Source organism: Lepisosteus platostomus, chromosome 3 (genome assembly GCF_059453375.1).
Source record: "Lepisosteus platostomus isolate fLepPlt1 chromosome 3, fLepPlt1.hap1, whole genome shotgun sequence".
Taxonomy (NCBI): domain Eukaryota; kingdom Metazoa; phylum Chordata; class Actinopteri; order Semionotiformes; family Lepisosteidae; genus Lepisosteus; species Lepisosteus platostomus.
Window position 1 is genome coordinate 35,153,964 of NC_142613.1, and position 20,409 is coordinate 35,174,372.

A 20,409-nucleotide genomic window follows, 5' to 3' on the forward strand; every position below is an offset into this window, starting at 1 on the left:
TAAAAGATTATGTTGGGCAGCAGCACAGTGATTTCTGTACCAGCTAAAATACAACCTTATCTAGCCTACAAAATTTGATGATAGCTTGAACTCAGTAAATTGCACTTCACAAGAGTATTCACAAGAAACTAACACTATTAATGACATTATTTCACATAATGATATTTCGCAGAAATATCACTGCCAATAAAATCATAAAATCCAAAGCATAGTTTAATAGAATGCAAAGAACTGCAAATGATCAACTGTTAAATATCTGTTTATTTGTGATTACTTGTGGCTCATATAATTCAACTTAATTTATACACAGTAAAGTGAGTTTCTCCTGAAATATTTATCCTTACAGGAACGCTGGGGTCAGTATGGGGTCTAAAAGGAATTAATTTGGTTCTATTTTAGTTCTCACATTAACCTAAGAAATTTAAACTTTACATTTTGAAGAAAATAAAAATTCTTAATGGAGCCTAAATTGGAGGTGTGTGTTCATCAGTATTTCAAGAATTGGCCAGCAGTACACAATACGAAATACCCAACTTTGCCTGAGATTAAACTTTGCCTGATTTTTTTAAAATAAAAGTAAAGGCTTATGAGTGCAGAACTAGCAAAAGACTTGGTAAGAACTAGCAAAAACTAGCAAATGCCGTTTTTGGTAAGAAGAATGGCTAAAAGTTTATGCAGATTTGAATAACCTGCTGATTTTTTAAGCATTAAAAAAGCAGATCACATTTTGCATTGCAGCAAAGTTTAAATTCATTGCTTATTTTTAGCATTTTGATGACAGCTTTATCATATGTAGATTAACCTTACCGTATAGCCAAAGACTTCTCATGTCCCAAGTGGAAATAAAAAAACAGGAGCAATCTCCCCAACAGTGGAAAGAGAGGACTCCCTCAAATGAACACTTGATTTCAGCCTTCATCAGTATCCTCTCATTTGTCTTCAGAAAAGTACATGATACTACCACAGTTTTGTTTCTTAAACTTGCAAGATAAGTTGTAACTTTAAACTTGCACATTTCCAGTAAAGCAAGTCATTGCTGGCAGATAACATACTTTCTGGGTTCCAAACATACGTAATCAAGTGCAAACTGGCTTAAAGGTGTAGCACCACTTTCGATACATGTTGGAAAACTAACAAGACATGAGTGTATATGCGATACAGCTAGACAGCATATACTGTAAGTATACAATCTAGCCAATCAATGAACTACTGCATTGAGACGTTTTCACAGAAGTTTACACAGGTAAAGTACTGGCAAAGAATGGGAACACCTGCATTACGTCTTACATACAGGTCATCATATTTTACCCACTCTTAGAAGAAGCACAAATTCCTTTATGGTAAACAAATTTAAAGCAAATAGAGGAAAATAATTGTTAAAAGACAAATTGTTATGTTTTACTATACTGTATCAGGGAATACTTATTTTCTCATTTACTGTATATATACTGTAGATACATGTACAGCAGTAAAGGGCATTAAAAATGTAATAAATGAGTAACAGAACCAATAGTATCCATTGAGTTTTTAATGTCTCTTAGTGTTTATTTCCTCTTTGATAAGTCTGGTTTGCAAATAGGAAAGGATTTTGTTAAGAGACTCACTTCAGTAGGTTAGCAGGTAGGCATCAAGCTGTATTTTCATAAGTTTAGTGGTTCAGCAGTGGGATCGTAAATCCATCTTATTCTGAAACCTGTCAGCTGTCTCTGAATCTGTGGCCCGTGAAAAACAAGCACGAAGTGCGCACCAAGCAAAAATATGATGCCAAAAAAACGAAGCTTTATAGAAGTCAAGCATGCCTGATCAAGAAGAGAAATAAAATTTGCACATTTAAGTGTCACTCACACAGGGAGTAGCTATTATTTAACAGGTCTGTTCACATTCTGTATGTGTTAGTTAATACTATACATGGAAAAAACAACAGGCTCAGGACAAAATAGAAAAAAAAATGATATTGCATTACCATGCAGCTCTCCATTACGCATGTAGATAAAAAGAAGTGGGAATTAGGAATGTGATTAAGTCCCACTCACCAGTGTCCCTGTTGAACTTACATATGCCAAAGTAGTTTTATCTTACAGAAAGTGGATATCAACAATGCTTGAGCAAGTCATTCACAAAATCAACTGGATTCGTATTACTGCAGGAAATCTCTGTGTACTGTGTAGCTCATGGCTACATAATCTCTCTTTTCTTCAGATTTTTTTAGAGATCTCATTGAGGAAGAAAGAGGTATCAGCAGCACTACAATGGGAGCGGACAGTCTGTTTTTCATTTTATAGAACCCGGCCCACAGCTTTTGCCTTTGGTACAAAGAAATTCATGAATATTTAACAGAAAGTTATCCTGTGTTGTGATATAGTTGCATAATTTCTCCCTTGCCATTAAAAATAAACAAACGAAAAAAGCCTGAAATAAAGTCCCAAGGCAACTGCCAGAATAATTTAATTATTTACTACGTATGTTAAAATTAACTATCAGTAAATAAACTTTCTCTTGTCACATAGATAAAATGAACAACTTGCTTTCATAGAGGAGGACTTCAAAAGCTTTTTTTTTTCTTTTAGGTAAAGTTTAGTAATGTTATCCAAAAATCAATTAAAATCCCAAAGACATCTTTAACTGAAAAAAACAACCCTATTTTCCTTTTCCCCACTTATCTTATTTATTGTGCCTTTCAGCTTTACAATTATTTTCTAAATTTCAAGAGAAAATTCTGCTCTGGAGCAAAAGGCTACAGGCTAAAAATCCATCAGGTAGTCTTACACCAGAGAGTGAGTGGAATCTGTGAAGCAATCTTTTATTTGACAAAGCCTGCCAAGACTAATTTCCTTGGCGTAATATATCTGATGATGTCTCTGCACTTGCCATGACACAGAGAGCAGATACTTCCGGAAGCATTTTGTCCCTACATAAGCCTAGATACCAGCAAAGTGCTTGTCAAGAGGAGTGAGAAAGAGCAAGTTAAATGCAGGACTGAGTGGTGAAAGCTGTCTATGTCCATAATCTCCATTCACATGATGCGAATGAATTTGTTTTGATAGACTCCCTGTAGCATTTGTGCTACAATCAATCTATATATTACAGAATGCCTTTCCATTGTGCAGAAGCCTCAAAACGCCTACTGTACATGATCCTCTGGTTTTGGTGTCTACTCAAACTGTCCATTGCATAATTCTAATACAGTACTGCTATCAAGGCTCTGAGGTGTTTTACTGTTAATTGTACCTTTAGGTAAAGGGAATTGAAAGGAATGTTTTGCTTAGTCAACTGGAAAAGACTGTTAAAAACATCCCAACTATGAACATGACTGAACTAATTGTTCAAGTGAACAAAAAACGGGAAATATCAGGCCCTCCGGGAACTGTCTGAACTAACTGAACTATTTTTTCATAGTAATGTAGCCTAGATATTATCTCCCCTCTCATATCACTATATTCTGACTTAGAAGTCTTTTCTTTGCTGAAGATCTATAAACTTTCACTCTCACTACACAACACCTATTTTCTAACATATTGTAGAGTTTCTTACCAATCGGGTTAGAACCTCTTATCCACTGGCAATATTTGACTGTCAAGAAAAGGAAGGGTGTCCACAATTTCCAGGATGGGCATATTGTTCAAGATAAACCAGGGGCATCAGACTATTTCTAGACTCCAATGAAGTGCAAGCTGCCAAAGAACACCAGCTGTACAACAGGTATGCTACAGTATATACTGTAAAGAATGCATACTTACCTACTGCCACATGTCTCTTGTAAGAGAACTGCAGTGTGTATATTTGCATGAGAAAATGTCCTTTCCGGATGAATGCACTGCAGCTCACGGTGACCTGCTTCTGCACCCAGTAACTGGTAGATTATTGTGCTGCAGTCCTTGTGGAACCTTGCGCAAAGCTTTACTGTTGCCAAGCAGGGTTGCTTTTGTATTTCAAATGAGATTATTTATAACTGTGCTTTTTCATTCCAATTCAAAGTTGCCTTTCACTTCTGAGCTTTGGTCTGACTCTTTTCTTTTCGAGTTGTCACCCTCCTTAAGGTACATACAAACATGCAGGCATAAAATGCAAACCAGACAACATTAATAAACACACTAAGTCTTATAAAAAGGTATTTGACAAAGCCCAAGCTGATTTTTTGCAGCTTACATTGAAGTGGAAAAAATGTCTTCCATTGTGATGCCTGGCTGTCGTGTTCCAGGCCAGGCTGTTTCTGCTCTGTTTAGGGGAGTGGCAGGGAAAGTACAATATTTGCTGGGTGCTACCAGAACTGAGTGGGGTCTCACAACCCTACAGCCAACCATCTGAATATAGTAGAGGCTATGAGTAGGATCTTCTGTTATTTGACACTAAAGCTCCACCACTCTTTTATTAAATGCTGCACAAAATGGGGCAAGAAAATGGGTGATCTAAAAAAAGAAAAATAAATAAAAATAATAGCCATAGATTACTATTGACTTGAAATTCTATATAGTCAAGAGCAAATATTTATCTTGTAGAAATATTTACTTTCATGTTAAGAAATTTCGTTCTGACGTGTCCTTTGTGCCAAGATCAGCAGTACATAAAATTGCTTTTATTCACCATTAAGGGGGGAAGGCACGTTAGTCATGCTGACTCATGATATTCTTGGATGATTGATTCATCCATCTGTTAAGACAAACAACATTTTCTTTCAAGGGCTATTTCAAATTCATACTTCATGCTAGGCGTGCCGAGGAAAACTGCCACACCGCTAGTCTTACAACAGTATGTATGGCATGTGTGAAATGGCATCAAAGAAAAATAAAAACAACACTGACGTAAATGACAAGTGGTCATTAATGATCTCTTCATTAGATTTTTCATTACAAATCTGATTTAAGCTAAAAGCTACGCAGACAAACAACAAAAAAGGCTTAAATATTATCAACAATTCCCTGTGTTTTTTTAAGTCTCATGTCTCTTCTGCTAGACAAGCTAGCAGTATAACTAGTGATAGGCCTTCTTTCCAAGTAAAGTGATATCTCTAGGCTGTGAACTGAGCATAGGTCTTTGGAAAGATATATTTTCATATTTACAATGTTTCATTGCAATCTGGAACACAACTTTTTGAAAATATGACAGCAATTGCAAATTTAAAAACACAAAAGAAAGCTTACTTGTCAGTGTCAAACTGACTAAACTTGTTATTTGAGTTATAAGTAGGGGATTATACTCATTCTCTGTTATTTTCTGAATTTGTGCTATAGCACCTTGTACAGTATTTATACAACATAAGAATTATGATTATCCTAGTTCCTACTCTGATTGTGAGTCAAAAATGGAAAGAAACCAAACAATAAGATCAAATAAATTAAGTCACATCAAATTATGCTTCCTGTCATATTGGTGGTTAACACCCCACTCTATTTTCCGGAGAAAACTAACTTAACCTCAGAAATACAAAAGCTATTTTAGCCTGTTCTCTTACTTACACTGATGACGCCTATTATGTGGATTGATATTTATAATTGTCTTACTTATTATTGATAAATGTGAATTTATCCATATACCTTTATTGGGTTGAGTCACTAGGTGTTATTCTCATCAAATAAAATACTATTCTTTGCATCCTATTTAACAAAAAATGAACACATCAAGATTAAATAACATACTGCCACATTATGCCTGGATTAAAAAAAATATTTACATCATTAAATACCCTTCAAAAATATTTAGAAAGGATGATGATTACACATAAATTTGAATTTGTTTCCTTTTTAAATACTGAACTACAGTCTGTGCAGGCCTGCATTAAATAAAAAACAAGCGGAATTGAGGAAACATGAAACAGGTGGCGACTTTATTGGAGCAGATGCATGCTTTTAATATCCTCTGGTCCTGTGGGAGGAAGCAAAGGTCTCTGACAATTTTCCTAACCCATGGCTATGCTTTACCACTATTATGATTAAATGTTTACAATGAAAAAAAAAAAATTAATTAATAAGGAAGGTTAAATAGATCTGGGAGAGCCTTCTCATAAATGTGATCATTGCTTTTTGCAAAAATCAACTGTTTGGATAGTTCATTGTATTAATGGACCAACGATCCCTTTTATAAACTGGGAGGAAAGTACTCTAGCGGAAAACAACAAATTAACTTATTTGTACTTGTGCTCTCTGCCTGCTGCACTAATGATTGTGCATGTAAGCATTCAATAAACAGAAAAAACCATACTGTATGAACAGTCACAAGGCCAAATGTCATGGTAGCTACTGTAGTTAGGAAGAAGGTTCAGTAAAAGATATAATCTAGGTACTGGACAAAGATAAGGAAACACCAATGTTAGTCACTTTGACCATTTGCATTTGACCGCCACTTGTGATGAGTCTAGCAGCATCGGGAACTGTGCAGCAGGGATCTAGAACAATTCCTCTTGCAGTCATACAACAATGTTCATCACCCTAAGCATGCGACAATCTTTTTTTCACATGATCCACACCCAAGAGATTAAGCCAATATCTGTATTTGTCATTCAGGAAGCTTCTAACAGATCAGAACCATAGGGTTTGCAGTCACCAATCAGGAAGTTCACCAGATATTCTGTGTTTATGAATCTATCTATCTAGCTTGGCATTAAAAATGTGTTACCTTTTACCATTGGGAAGGGCACTAGTAAGAGAGGTTGGAACTATAGTCCTACAGTACCATTATATGGTACCATTTCCAGTATGCATCTTCAGAAATTATGATACATGCGCTCGCTATAGCACTAACAAATTTGTTGAGATCAAAGTTTCAAAATTAATGCAGCAAACTGGCAGATACTATCAGAAAATTCAAAGTAATACTTTCACAAGTCTTTTAACCTCATATCTATTCAATTTGAAGAAAACAAGTTCATGGGCATGGGTAATGCCTTTGAGGGATACTTTATCTAATTGTTGCTTCAGCACATAAATCATACTTTCTATTAGATAAACAATGACAGTACATTCATTTTGAAAATAAACAGTGTACAAGCACTGCAGTTTTAACTTGAGCACAGTATTTTAATAAACTCACTGACAAGAGATAGCAATCATTTATACCCTCTCAGAAAAAAATGCTCAAATATATTTAATGTTATTGCCAATGTAGGCCTATGCACTGCACTATTGTTGTATTATGAAAAATAGAGATGTTAAAAGCCAGCAAACATATTCTTTCTTTTCTTTGTTTCAAAATTCAGTGAGGCAAGAAAAAGCAGACACATTGCTGTAACCATGCTTTCATCACTGCTTTTACAAACTAGATACAGTATGTGTTAACTGCTTATGTACTGCACTACACATGATAAATATGTCTCAGCAGCACTAGATTTCAAAATCTACTATGGATTTCCACAATGCACAAAAGTAGTCAACTAACACTGACCAGAGCAAACAGTATTCTCAACAGAGAAACTCGTGCATTTGTACTGAAATATGGAGTATGGAATATGCTTTGTTAGGGCAATTGAATTATTCAAAACATTGTAGACTTGCAGCATAAGGAACTGATCTAAATTATTATAAAGGCTACATGGATAAATAACTTTGTATTCCAAAGATAGTAAACAATGGGATGGCACACTGAAAGACACAAATGCGTTAAATGTACTGTACATAACGGATATATTTTAGAGGTAAAATTTTAGAGGTAAAAGTCATACTAAGCAAATAACAGAGTAAGAGGGTTTTATAAGGATGTTGTCTAAAAACCCAGAACTATACAGTAAAGGATTTCCCTATAGATCACGGCTTACTTTGCAAGACAAGAGAATAAGATCACTGAAAGTGAAAGTCAAAAGGTACATTCTCCATACAGACCTGTAATTGTTACCTCCTACATTTTAAGCATACAATTGTTAATGCAGTACTTCCCCCCAATTTATTATTTGTTTAGGTCACTATTCCAAACAGAAACTGCTTCACGATCATTAAACATCTGCAAATACTTCTCAAAGCTTACTGTGATGACATTTGATGAGGTGGGCCCTGAAAGCCTGCAGTACTGATATCAGTACCTTTTCTTTAATAAACGAGAGGAAACTGCAGACATGTAGTTTGCTTTCACAGAAGTAACTGTGACTTGTAATAGACTTTTGCACAGCAGGATAAAAGCACGGATCGAGAAAATCCATTAAAGGGCAGCTCACACAGAAAGTATATGAAATCTGCTGTGCTGTGCCCATAGTGCACTTGTGTTTTCTTTTTTTTTCAGATTTAATGAGTTCACCTCTGAAAATGCCTTAAAGTGTAGTGTTTATACAAAGGTTTCTATTGAGACTGAATGTTAACGAGCTCCCAGAATGCTGCCTGCAATCGATAAGGGCAGGGCAAATGCACGATTTCAAGGCTCACACCAGTTTGCATGGAAAGGGGAATTAGCTCCTCTATTTCACTTCCTCTTTCTCTCCATTGAAAAGACTTCCATGGTATCTAAGACCAAGCTGCCTACATGAAGTGATTCAAATACTGGCTGTATACTTTCATTTGTACTGTATGTTTCAACAGCTACAAATCATTTCACAGATTGATTTAGTTTAAAGTTTAAAGTAAAGCTTATTTTATACTTAAACACAGTAAATGCTTAACTAGAATTTGACTGTTCAATGCCAAATATTTTTTTCTGCTCTTATCAGATCAGTGTCTTTAAGACATAAAGCATTTTGATAAATGTATTCTTTCTAAAGTACCTTAAATATTACCTACAGTATGAGATAATTCTGTATGTCATTCTTGAATGTTTAAAATTCTCAGAGTCACCCAGGATAACCTTCATACCATAACAATGATTCCTTTCCTTAAAATGGCTCCTTAATGAGCATTTGGTTAAAAAACTTTATCAAGTCTTAGTTCAAAGCAGTGAAATTTTTTATTCAAAAAGATCTTCAGTGTTATTTTTATGTGTTTAAAAGAGCCTGCGGTTACAGCACACTTTTCACTGTCTTGCGTAATGAAACTTACCAAAGCAATTCCATTAAGGCCTGTTCAAAAATCAATGGGAAGAGCTTCTTTTCTTCCTCCACACGTGTTTCTGCTAGCTGAAGTAAAGATCCACAGTTAATCCCAAGAGAAGCTTGCAGGGATGATGAGTGCTTTCAAACCACCTTGGAAAACACTAACGATGACTGCAAGCTTTGGCAGCTACTTAATTGCGTACAGAACAACTCTTGCAGCTGAAGTGAAGCAGTGGGAAAATATTTTCTCTCGTGCCCACAGAGGAAAGAAACTGGCAGAACTGCGCTGGCTGTACTTTGCTTCAGTCAAGCACTTTGTACTTCACATGCTATTGTAGCGTAGCTCAAGCTGGCGTCCCTCCAGGCGATTGTTTTATTATTGTTTGTGGAAAATTAAAATCCAGGCCTGAGAGTTAGAAACATGCAATCCTCCGGAGTGCCTTTTAAAGCACAACATTTCGCTTGAAATTCTGTCATCCTTAGACTGCAGGACTTCGGCAATCCAAGACTGCCGAGCACTGACTCAATTACACAGTGTAAGGCCTTTTCCTCTGGGAAACTTTTGGCATACCAACACATCAAGGATGTCTTAACCCATAAAGAGACTCATTACTGTGAGTCAAACTCTATTCAGAGGAAAAAATCCAGCTCCTGATGTGGATTACAGTGGAGAAACAACTGTTTTCTGACCATAAGAGTTAATGAGAAAACCTTACTAAAGAAAATGTTAAAAAAACACCTTTTTAACATTTCTGACAGACAGCTACTGGTATTTCTGGTACTGTTGTGGCTTTAATCTTGAAATACAAAAGAGGTTTCATGAAACTAGTTTGGTTTTTGTTAACGTCACTCTACATTCTCAAACAAAAAGAATTCACTACAAGCAGACCTGCTCTTACAATGTTTTTTTTTTAACTTATTGTTTAAACAGGAACAAGTTACAATGGTATTTGTACTTTAAAAAGCACAGTATAGACAAAAATGCTTTTTACTTGTTTTGTTAAAGAAAATCGACTGACTCGCTGATGTAATGGCTTTGACAGTGAGTCTAACTAATTTGTTATCAACATCTACAGTACAATTAACTTTATTCTGCACAATATTTTTAAAAAGTAAAGCAGTCTACAACTTGGCACAAATGTCTGCACTAACACAAAAAAACAGTTTATCAGAATTCATTATTAACATGTGTCACATCAATCCAGAATTAGACACAGTCTGTACAATAAAATTTAATGTTTTCTTGGAATTGTTCTGATTCTTGGAAATGCTGTAAATATATATTGTTAGCATATGGTGGCATTTTTCCAAGCTGTACAAATAAGTCAAACATTAATGCAGATAGCTTTGATTTTAGTGCTTTGTGCTAATTGTTTAATGTAAGCTTGCACCATTCAAGAAATACAACATAATTACTGATTAAGAATTCAGAATGAAACATAATAACACTAATTCGATAAATTAAATAATTTAAAAGTGTGTAAAGACTATATTGAAACACTATTACCAGACATTCCTTGTGTAGCCTTTGTTACAGAGCATACCACAGGAATTTATTGCTACAAAATAAATATCACTAATACAGACTACAAACACACATTTCTTTCATAATACATTTGAGCAATTTTCAAACTATTAAATAACATATAAAAGCTAAAAAAACATAGAAATGGAACATGTAGGTCAATGATAATATGATACTAACGTACATGATCAAATGCAACAGTGTGTTCTACAAAGATGCTCATTCAGACTGTTGCTGGTGTCAAGTTTAGGCGCATGTTTCCGAAATAACCTACAACTCGCCAAAGAAGCTCAATCCAATCTAAGCCCCAAATTTTCCTTTTGTTGCTCCTCTGCTTTGATATTTTATGAAACCTGGGGGTGCCTTATCTGTGATCCTGGGGATACTACTTCTTTGAGACACATGTATCCCCTCCAGATGCATTGGATGTACTTCTCCAGTAATTTACAGGGAGAGACAGAAAGGAATACCAGTATACTGTATGTGTGACTGGATGTCAGCATAATCAACGTTTGTCATTTCAATTTGGATACGTGACACTTGTGCTCCTCTCTATATAACCTGTGCTACAGTACTTTTACCTGCTTCCTGGTTTCTCTTATCTCTTTCCAAGGATTGGAAATTGATGCTGATCACGCTCAGATCATCTTTGTCTCTTTTCTTCCATCTACATCCCTGATTTGCGAAAAATCATCACCTTCTGAATGCTCTCCCATCATCTTAAACCTACTCTTGTGAACTCTGAACTCCTTTTCCTCCCTTCTTCTTCACCCTTACTGTTGGCATCTTCATTTCTTTTTCTCTTGAATCCATAACTTAATTTTCTCAAAACCTTAGTGTCACTCTTGCCCACCCTTTCCAAATCTTAATACATTTCGTCTGTGTTACCTATTCTTGGACACACTTTAAAGCTCTTATATTGGTGCCTAAAATAATTTTATACAAGCGGGCTACGAAGGAATGAAGAAGAAGAAAAACAAAATATACAAATTGAAATGAAAGTAGACCATGTCTAGAACTGGCTTCAATTGTGTAATGAAAAAACAAGAATAAAACAGATGTTTCCAAGATAAACAAATTACAAGAATTATAAGATTGGACAAAGACAGAAAAGAATATTGCAAAACAGGCAAAAAATTATACAAAGTATATTTTCAGTACTATAACAGTATACTGTAGCCCTGTGAAAGCAGAATTAAACACTTTGTGAAATAATAGTATTTTAATAGTGCATTTTAAGAGGTATAATCTCTGACTGAACACATATTAGCAGTGGAATACTGCATAAAAATACTGGTTACATTTGGAGGTAATACAAAATCAAAAGAATAAAAATGATTCATAAAGGAAGTACAAATATCAAATATTCATGGATGATTCTGAAATGCAGGAAGCTATGTGTGAAAGGGATCTGGGTGTTTACAATATGTACATTTTTCTAGGGCTTCATCAAGACAATGTGATGCAATAAAAAATCAAACAGAATACTTACAGTACAGGCTATACAGCAAGAAGTGTAGAATTCAAATCGAGGGAAGCTATGCTTAAGCTTTACGATGCAGTAGTTAGAATTGTTGTAGTATTTTTTAACACATTGTGTTCAGTTTTGTACACTACAGCTTTAAAAAGAGGTAAAAGTAGAGAGTAGTGATAAACCAAAGTAGTGATAAAAGGATAAAACAGGACCACAACAGGAAAACAAAAAGGAAGCCATTTAGGACACACTTCTTCATAGAGAGAGTTGTGCATGTCTGGAACAGGCTTCCCAGCCAAATGTGTGAGGCTTAAACACTGCAACCCCCAACTCTCCAGAAAATGGAAAAGGGTCAAGGGAAAAAAACTCCCCTTCCTAGAAGGAAAACAACAGTTTTCCAACTTCTCTGAGATTATACACATGTTCTTAACTCCCCCAAATAATGTATTTAGTACCAGATCCGTCCAGAGGTTCCTTGGGTAATATCTGTGTCTGGAGTACTGTTGATGTGACTTTCTACAGTTGAGGATGTTACAGACTGCTATGGGGAATTGAGGCTACCATAGCACATTAATGTTTGATGCTATATTTAAGCCCTTCAAGACAATGCAGGCTGGACCAAGCCGCTTCACTCCCAGATATATGCCTCACATTTAATCACAAATTTGTACAAAGTGGCACTACTGTCCAATACAGAGGCATGTCATGTAACGCTAAGTAGTTATGACAGAGAGGCAATACAAATGCAATAAATCACACACAAACAAAATGAAACAGACAAGCACATCTGTTTCTAGTAGCTCGTGAATCATGCAAGACCTGATCCAGATGACCATGCAGAAGGCTGAGAACCATGTTCATGAGGTAATGTTACCACTGTGAAAACTGTGCTATTGTGGGGAGGCTATTTTCTTTTAATGTGGCAGGAATGTGTATTTGTAAAGAAAATACCCAAACTCTTAAAACAATTATCAAACAAAAATAGAAACAGCTGCATTAATGCAGATGCTGTGCATGTATCTTTTAGTCTCTGAGCTCACAATTCATTTCTACAAAATGTGGGTAGCTCAGATAACTTAGGGAAACTACCACTCCTCCCATTAATGTAATGTAAATAACAAGGTATAATAACTAAAACCTTTTGTTTTCAGCGCTATGGGGACGTATAAATATATTTGTTGCAAGTTTTTTTATGCCAGCTATTAATCGGGGAGCACCTTTGTGTGAAATAAAGAATCAGAACCACCATATTACCCACACATATTATATATGGACTGAAATGACACTTTGTGAGGTTCAACAGTTGTTCCCTTACATCTAAGCACCCAAACTAACTGAGGCACAAAGAAGCAAACAGAGCTCTTGCAGGAAGGAAAGATCCAAGGACCTGACTGGTCACTACAGTCACATGACATCAACCAAGTGTTTTCAATCCTGCAGCAGCAATAGAGCCACGCTTCCAGGGTTATCACAGGAGTCATATTAGCATCCATTTCAATCACTGCTGGAGGATGCACGTCCTAAGGTTTTTCCATGAATTTCTCTCTTGAGAAATCCTCATCCAGCCTGCTCTTGGCCATTTCTGTTGCATTCAAATGAAAATCTTGAATGCCTATGATAATCAATGTGGAGTCCAATGATGATCCACTCCTCACATAATGTGACTGTGCTTTTTTCCTAAATTAGTCTCACTATTACAATTAAGCAACATACTTTTGTTTTGTGTTCTGGTTATTAGATTGTGCATTCTCTTCTTGTTATTCCAAGGATACATTGTTGACTGTGTCTTTTGGTCATTTGTAGTTTCGGTATTATTTGTGTATTCAGTCCCGTGGACTCAACCCAGCGAATTCAATGGGTCACAGACTTCATGCAGTTATTGCCTCAGAGAGTTATGCAACCAAATACTGACTTTTACACTCTGAAATTAAAAGAGAATGCTTCCCAATACATACTGTCAACTGATGTTACTGAGTTCAATACAAAGTATTGTTCAATACAAAGTTTTTGTTGTTATATGATCAAACAGCATTGAACTACACAAAATAAAATAAATCTTACTAATCATTCATATTAAACTATAAAGCAAATTCTATTTTTTAAAGTTTACTGTATGTATATTTTAATGCTAATCTGAATACATTATCTAAAGTATCAGAATTGATCCAGCACATGGTTGCTCCATGATTCACGGGGACTGTAAAATAGTAGCAGACCAGGTACTGTATCTGTGCAATGAGAATAAAAGCTCTGCAACCTCAGAAAAGGGACAATGGGAAAGAAATAACAGACATGGCTAATGTGCCAATTCAAACAGTCACACTGACTTAAAACAGAAACAGAACACCAGCAGGCAACACAAATCAAGTCACAAGGACCTACTTAACCATACACATCCTATGCAGAGATGTTGTTCCTTATCTCCATGGACTGTAAAAACAATGCGGTAGTGTGTTTCAGTTGTAATCACCACAGGAAGAGGACTGATGCTTTAGTAAGATGATAAAAATATATTATATGTCTGTGTATAAGATATTCTAACACACATACAGTACCATGAGTCCATAACAATTATTGCAACAGGGACACCAGTCATGGAATCAGTCATAGAAACAGCAAAAAAAGGCACACAGAATCTGGGTGGCAAACGGTGTAATTTCCACAATTAATCTCTTAATCCCATTTCATACTCTTTAGACCACTGCTGTCTGGGGGGTTCACAAGAAAGCACCAAATCCCCTCCATTTGCTGAAAGCTATGAAAATCTTAGCATTTATATATTCTCACAAGTGACAGCTCCCTTCTTCATACATATGGAGAAGGTAAAGAGAGCTTCCAGTCACATTCAGGCCAGCAGAGGAGAGCAGCCTCCGCCAGCAGTGGGCATTTCCTGTACAGCCCACCAGCGGAAAGAGAATGGAGCAGAGCGCTGTGCCTGGAATAAGGACAGGGGGCAGAAAGAGCACACCTGGCAAGAAGAAGAAAGAAACAGACACCGTCTGCATAATTTCAATTAGTTACTGGATGATACACCCACACGATTGTTTACTCTGCTTTTTTTTAAAAAATGACAAGCTGGTTTGTCTTGCTACACTCTGGTTGCTCAAATGCCAGCACATGCAGTGTCACCTATAGCTGCCTGCTAAAAGACTAGAGTTTAGAGACCAGGACTGAGCCTTGCAAAATGGCAAAAAAAAAACTAAATGAAAGTAATATTTGTTGTTGTCGGTGTTTGGTACCACGTAAGTCCATTGTATGGACATATAAGTTTCCTAACAAGTCAAATCTTCTAATATATGTAACAACCTCAGGTAAACTCTTTCTTCTACTCATACCACAATTGCAAAATGTTATTTCCCAGTTGCAGAAAGTGACTTGAATTGGCTCTGTGGTGCTATGTTTAATCCAGCTTTACCATTCTGAATCTCTTACTGTTCTTTTTTTCTCTTTCTGCCCCCTACTGGAACCAAAGTGGACCAAACAGAAAAAGCAAAATGGCCTAAAGCCAATAATAATCTTTGTTTTTTGAATTTCCTTTCAGTATCTGTCACATTTATCTTGTATTTATTAAAAAGTCTTGTTTTTCGGCTTTATACCACCGGGGTTATCTTCTATAGCAGTGAATGCAATTTCAAGATAAAGAGCTCAGTCCGGGAAGAAAAACAAAAGCTCCCGAGATGGGAAATGTCTGAATGTGAGCTACCAGACATCTGACACAGACAAAACTTTTCACATGACTGAATGTGATTCACAATACTGAATGGATATTTTGCAGACATGGCCATTATTTAGAAGGCAAACAAGAAGCAGGATAATAAATATTGCAAAGGAAGGACACTAAATTCCAAATATTGTATTTCTGCACTTTTACAAGTATTTGTTTTGACTCATCATGGAGTAATATACCACAAACAATATACGGTGTAATAATAATTATACAGTAGAAATAATAACACAGTAACGGGTTGGCTGCTATAACAGAAAATTCTATATGAGCTGTTAGGTTACTCATCATAAGAATGCTGCCTGTATGACTGATGTGTGACTGTTATATACTTCTGAATGGAAAAGCTGTCAATACAAAAAAGGATACTATAAAAGCAAATGGAGATTGAAAGGAATATTGTTATTGAGGCTAAAATAAAGAATAACACTTTCTTTCAGTGCTACAACAGCAAATGGACAGTGAAGGATGGAATTAAAGGTGTTCTATAAGTCAACAACATGCCTCAGGCAGCAGGAGGACAAAGTTCTGTATTAAATAGAATAAACATGGAAAAGCCAGTGTTTTGCATACTAGAAGCACTCAAGGTTAACCTCCAGGGCCCAATGGTATCCCACCAATTATATTCAATGAAACATGTTACTCAAGTGATGCTGTGCACAACTAAAAGGGGACAAACTCATACCAAATAATTATAGACCAAAATGTCACATATAAGGTTATGGAGGGTGGCATGATAGTGCAGTGGTTATAATTGCTGCCTTTAAGCCCTGGGACCCTGGGTTAAATGAGGTACTATCTATGCAGAGTTTGTATGTTCACTTAACTGGATGAAGCAGTTAAAAAATGGATGGATGGAGGAAAATATGGAAACATTAATAGAAACTACACTACAATGTCACCCATATGAATGTAAGAAAAGGTGGGTCTTGCTTAAGTAACTTGCCAGAATGATTTGAACAGGCAACAACAGTAATAAACAAAACAGATTATACACTACAGTGTATGCGAAAGACCCCAGCTTCTTATAGCTCCGAGAATCTGGACACTTAAACCCTATAAACACCTTTGCTATTAATGTGCACAGATTTTCCAGGCTTTGTTTTAAATGTTTTATTACAATCTAAAATAATATAACAATATACAGTATATAAACCGCTGGTCTGTCTGAGCTCTAACTAAACTTATATCCTCTCTCAAAACTCAAATCCTCTCTATAAACAACCGGGCAGCTGTGCTAATTACCTGCATCAAAATCAAAGTCTTTCTCAAACGTTACACTTTCCAAGACTCACAAAAACCAAGTCCGCAAGTCCATCTGTCAGGTCAGTTGTCGGCTCCTTATTGCTGCTCTCCTCCTCGGTAGCGGAGGTTGACAGCCACAAGTGTCACATGACCAGTTGTCTTTTACCAATTGTTAGAGTGAAAGAAGATAGCAGATCATTCTAATTTCCATCAATCATCTAGATTCCAGTAAAGTCAGTAAACTAGTCAAGTTCATAGATAAGACCAAAACAGAAGGATTATCACACACTTTAGAAGCTGCAAAATAAATGTAAAAATACTTAGATAAAATAGGTAGCTAAAAATACTTAGATAAAACTCTACATTCTACCCCACTGTGTCCATTGTGGGTAAGGCTCCAGCTCTCCTGCGATCCTGTTTTGAATAAGTGGATTAGAAAATGAATGGATGCTAAAATTGTACAATGCACTAATAAGACTTTATTTAGAATACTGTGTAGTTTTGCTCACCACAATGCAAAAAAAATAAAATAAAGCGCTGATATACTTCCAATCCTGAACAGAGAAGTATAATAAGGCTCCTAATCCAAGTATTCAGAATCTTCATTTTGAATTGACCATTGACAAACTGAAGCCAGTGGCCTTCTTCAGAATTACCAGTGAAATACGAGCCACAGGAAAAAAAACAATTGGAAACTGGGAGGTGTTTCTTTACACAAAGGATGGGAGAAGCTTGGAACAAACAAGCCAGTCATGACATTGTAGCTGATCCTGATAGCTAACCTACTACTAATGTACTGTACCTACCAAATGGGCTAGATGAATGGCTGCCTCTCAATTATAACCTTCCTCATGTTCTTAATATTTTCATGCATGTCACAAGGTATTCATTGTTTAGTATGTTTTTATGATCAGATGTTAGTGTGTGTTGCAATGAAAATTGAAGTGAGTGGTGAAATTAATGCAGCCTGAAATGGTCACCTGCCTTCTGTTTGCATACTGTAGATGATTAACACATGCACACTTCTTGTGGACTACCTTTCATTTTAGCAGTGAAATGAAAGGCTTTTTGGATTGTAGTCCTACACACTGAATCAAATTATATCACAGAGGTGTTCAGCTTTGTTCTTTTTCATTTCACTTCAAGCACCCCAAAGACACATGGCTTACAGAATGAGTAGTTCTTGAAATCCTGTCCAGAAAAACTCCACATGTCTTCTTCACAGAACTGCTTGCTGTGAGAAGAAATAGCAGTTACATTTCAAATAAAGTTTTGTGTGTAGCTTAGGATGTGATTGAATGTGTTTAGTTTACCCTATCCTGTAAGCATGTCATACACAGGTTTGAGTACTGTTAATGAGGCTTTGACAACCTATTTAGGAACTCCATGATTCTGTTCTCTGTAACATTTCTCTGGGGGTGGAGTACCATTTGTAAGTGAGAGGGTGAAAATTATTGTTAGGTGGTCTCTAATGTTCTTTTTCACATCTTTACAGTTGGCAGTGCTGTGGTTGTGAAAGTCAGGCCTAACTTCATAAAACCAAACAAAAACTGTGAGCTGCTCATTGTTGCATTCTGTCAACACAAGTTCTCGAACACAGCACTACATTATTATTATTTACATTATTTGTTATTTGATTGTGGTTTTGGCAATGGATATTAAAAGAGAAGGTCTCTCAGTCTTCTGCTATGAAACATACAAAACACCTCAAATGCTATAACGTTGTCCAATATTTTAATGTACAACAGAAAGCCATTTTGTTCTCAAAAGCCCATGACGTGTATTCTACAACACTGTCAAGTACATTTAATTTCATTCCAATTTCATTACACATGAAATGTGACCCGTTTGAGCAAATCTTTCCTAGATTAGTGTGATAATGTTACACTTTCATTGCCAGTTATGTCCAATTCCTGCTGCAGTGACAGAGTAGCATTGACTGAATTGGAAATCGAATCGGACATTGGGAAATGCCCTTCCAGGCCCCAGTGAGCTGCTGCAGAAGTGCTACTGGGGTCTGGGGTTGCCTTTGAAGAAAACTAACAATCTCTAACAAGATTTTAATCATGCTTCATTCACAAACAAACACATATGTTCCCTGACTCTGTCTACAGTTGTTCGTTAACCCATTTGTATCAAGGTTAGATGCATTAGAGAGCAAGATGTGACAAACATTTCTTGTCTTTTCTGCAGATATCTCAAAGCTTTACAGTCTTAATCCTACAAGGTCTTGGGACCAGTACTGCAGTTCACTGAGTGATGTATGACATGGTATCAAACAGGTGCTGTGACTCATGGTTCTCAATTGCTTCATAATGCCTTCACAGATCATACACAACACTCATTCTACCCACGTACAGTCATTCTATACACAGGAATTATTAATATTTTCCTCGATATTCTGGCCGTCATTGAAAGGTCTCAGAAATAACTCAGTTGAGAGGATTGATAGAATGTGAAAGATTTTATTTTTTCTGCAAGTGAAAAGTCAAGTGACAAATGAAATTGAAAAGCCCACCAATAGGTGTCAAAGGAAGTGGCTTCCCTCAGTCTATACAGCATGATTTCACTATTATTATGAGTGACTATGACTTACTGCTTGTTTTCTAATGATTCAGCTGTAGCAAAACGTTTTTGATGTGGATTAAGAATGCTGACCTTCAATGTGAAATACATGCATACCCAGACTTACAGTATGTATGTTGTATTTTAATACAACATAAACATAATTGTAATGAGAGTGGATGCAAAACCATCCCAAGGCACAAAAGCAGCATAAAAATACCGATTTTAAAATATCTACAAACAGTACATTTTAAAAACAAACTACTGAAAAACAGAATCCCTGTTATCTACAGTATAATGCCTGTAAGTCAACACCTCCTTTCAAAATATTCACCCTTTATTATCTTATAGCCCGGAATTAAAATGCATTAAATAGTTTTCATGTGCAAAAAAATGAAAATATTACTTTATATGACTGTCATGGTGTGTGGTAAGATTAAGGGAAACTCTCTGTAATTCCATGATGATGGTCCTCTGGAGAAAGGTGGAAGGGTATAGTGTCACAGGACAAGAAGAAGAGCACAGAAAAACTAAGAAATGTATTAGTAATTAAAAAAATACTCAAATTTGTATAGATCATTGTGAAGAGATGGAATGCCGGTTTAGCACGAGGGGGGGGCAAGTAGCCCAGAGAGGAAGAGAAGGAACAACGAAGAGATCTAGAAAAAGATCTGGAGGAAGGCATAGTGGACTGCAGCGGAAGTACGCTGAAGTAGTTTAGGTGGGTAGCTGCGTTAGAATGCGTAGGCTGCAAAGGAACAAGTAAAGGTTTATTCCATGCTGAAAAGAGAAAAAAAGGAAACAACATTTCAGCTGTGAAGCCTTCTTCGAGTGTCAGAAATTTGTATACATTTATAATTTCTTATAAATTAGAAATGTTTTGGTCTGTTCTGATTGTGGATCGGTGTAAGATAATGTGAGGCATTGAAAAATTC

The 20,409-nt window shown here is 36.2% G+C and overlaps 1 protein-coding gene across 6 annotated transcripts in view; it reads right to left on the bottom strand.

Moving 5' to 3' along the window:
- asxl2 (ASXL transcriptional regulator 2) overlaps nucleotides 1-20,409 on the bottom strand; it is a 130,735-nt gene that overhangs the window by 96,259 nt on the left and 14,067 nt on the right. Inside the window, exon 1 of one of the 6 annotated variants that reach the window (XM_088625454.1) lies at nucleotides 8,949-9,292. The exons of 4 other annotated variants lie outside the window; for them this stretch is intronic. The gene's annotated coding sequence lies outside the window, so the exon portion shown is untranslated. Of the gene's footprint in view, nucleotides 1-807; nucleotides 1,020-8,948; nucleotides 9,293-20,409 lie in introns of those variants that run through there. One more of the 6 variants, XM_088625453.1, reaches the window with a different exon arrangement.